This window comes from Lepus europaeus, chromosome 10, assembly GCF_033115175.1.
Source record: "Lepus europaeus isolate LE1 chromosome 10, mLepTim1.pri, whole genome shotgun sequence".
In the NCBI taxonomy this organism is placed as follows: domain Eukaryota; kingdom Metazoa; phylum Chordata; class Mammalia; order Lagomorpha; family Leporidae; genus Lepus; species Lepus europaeus.
In genome coordinates, this window is record NC_084836.1 from 57852296 (window position 1) to 57854939 (window position 2644).

A 2644-nucleotide genomic window follows, 5' to 3' on the forward strand; every position below is an offset into this window, starting at 1 on the left:
TTGGAAATACCCTTATATTGTGTTTTAGTTAATATGTACAGTTAAGAAAAAAGAGATTTAAAATGCAAAGGCAATTTTGGTTTGCCCAGACCTATATTTACCATAGTTAAAATTGAATGAAAAGTAAAGGTTTATTGTTGTTGTCTTGTTTTTAATAAATAGCACTTGGTTAAAGAAAAATATTTAAAAGAACACACCAAATATCCTAATTGTGGGGGTTAAATAAAGTGATAGAGAAAATATTATAGCATTTAATACTTGTATTCAACTAAAATGTTCATATTTAGTAATAATAAAGCCTAAAAAGAAAAAAAAAATGGGGAGGGTGAGAAAGTTTATAGATCTTTACAATAGCTTTAAATAAGCACATTTCCTAAGCTATACCTCAAGGTATTGAACTAGATACCAACATTTTGGAAAGTACACCAGGTTATCTTCATGTATAGTCAAAGCAACGGTGATTTTTATAGCATGTAGATTGTTTTTTTTTTTCACTTGCTATTTTTATTATTCTCTCAACTATTATTAGTAACAGATTATATTTGATCAACAAATTCTTTAACATGGTTTCTTGGTTTAATTATTCTTTCAATTATTCTTGCAATTCTGTATCAAATAAAGAAAAAAGCTATTTTTTTTTTCAAATAATTCCTACTGTTACCTTTCTGAAAGCTTTTGACTTACTTGGCAATGCAAAAATTACTAATATTTTACATTTTATAAACATTAATTGTTTTTTTTAACAATTACAGTTATTCCACATCTAAATCAATTCAAAACAAAATAAAAAAACAGGAAGCAGGTGTTTAGCCTAATGGTCATGACACCTGCACTTCATATGGGAGTACCTGTGTTCTATTCCCGGCTTCTGCTCCTGACTCCAGCTTTCTGCCTATGCAGAGCCTCAGAGGCAGGAGTGGTGGCTCAAATAACATGGAGACCTGCATTTGGTTCTCAACTCCTGGCTCCAGCCAAGTTCATGTGGACATTTGAGGACTGAGCCGGAGGACCAGGAACTCTCCCTTTCTCTGTCTCTGATAAGTGAAAAAAAAAATTCAAAGTCCTTGCTAATTCTTACTGAAGTAGTTTTCTAATTTTCTGTCCATCTCCTATCTGCCTTTATTGGAAAATATTCTTATTCTACCTCACTGTCAAATCCTCCTTTTCCTAACAAGAAAATGTGTTAGGAAAGCTTACTTTCAATGTTCCATGGTAAAAAAATAAGCCACCTAAATTGGAAAGTGAAACTCCAAATGTTAAATGAGGGATTCAAGACATTTCCCAAGAGGCCATATGACTAGTTTAAAAGCTGGTAAGATGTGCCTAAAATAATACTTTAACTCTTTGACTTATAGTCATGTTATAAATCTGCCAATTAGACATATTGCCATATACATTCAAACTATGCCCAAACCAAATTAAAATCCAAAAGACAACAAAATACATTCAATGAGCAATACTGAGAAGTTAATAGCGCTCAATAAACAGTATGCTCTCAGAAGTAGGGAGCATTAAACACCTGGCAATTTATATAATTTAATATGCTAAAAATGAGGAAATGAATGGGATGGTGGATGGGAAGTACACACAGGAGCAGTAATTTCATGATTTTCTTCATTTTGGTTGTATCGCTTTCTTGTCTTCAGGAGGAAAGACTTTGACTTCAAAAGTGACAAAATATTTGAGAAGGGAATTTACTTTCAGTTCTAAATGGTATTCCTGTGCTATTTAGATGGCAGTCCATGTCTCTGGATGAAGTTTATGGTTATTGAGCAGTGTCAATGCTTCTACAATGGAAATTTTGCCTTTGGGAATGTTCTTAATATCCATCATATCAAAGTGATGGCCTTTCGGCATTCTGAATTCCTTTGGCTCCTGACGAGTTTCGGCATCTTTTACCTGCACGGTAGTCACAGGATCTGTGGAATCAACATACACATCTTTTAGTAAGGACAGCAGCTTGTCATCTTTTCTAGCAATTTCTCCCTTAATTTCTGGATGGTGGCTCAAGTGTTCTCTGAGGAGACTCTTGGTGGACGGGTGCTTGGGAGCGGGAGAGGGCTTCATCTTGCTGATTTCCCGTTCCACTCGGTTCTCCAGTTTGAAATTCCTGATCGCCCGCACCACCTGAGGCCCCATCTCTTCAGGACATGATGTCCTTAGGTTCACTTCGCACGTGGGAAAACACCGGCGCGGGCGACCTCTGGAGCACACGGAGCATGCGCACCATGTAGATTGTTTTAATACATATGATTTCACCGTAAACCTGTGTAAACTGATCTTACAGCTATTTTGTCTTAATTTTATAATACAATACTCCAAACACAAAAGAATTATCCCATGGCTGGCATTGTGGTGCAGCAGGTTAAGTTGCCACATGTGATGCCAGCATCCCATATAGGCACTGGTTCAAGTCCAGGCTGCTTCACTTCCAATCCAGCTACCTGCTAATGTGCATGGGAATACAGCATAAGATGGTCCAAGTCTTTGGGCCCCAGCACCCATGTGGGAAAGCTGGATGGAGTTTGAGGCTCCTGGCTTCATTCTTACCCAGCTTCAGCCATTGCAGCCTTTTGGGGAGTGAACCAGTGGACAGGAAATTCATTCTCTCTCTCTCTCTCTCTCTCTCTCTCTCCCCCTCTCC

At 37.3% G+C, this 2644-nt stretch overlaps 1 pseudogene; it reads right to left on the bottom strand.

Annotated features, from left to right (window-relative positions):
• Positions 1–741: 741 nt before the first annotated feature.
• Positions 742–2203, bottom strand: LOC133767656 (NADH dehydrogenase [ubiquinone] 1 alpha subcomplex assembly factor 4-like; annotated as a pseudogene).
• Positions 2204–2644: the final 441 nt, after the last annotated feature.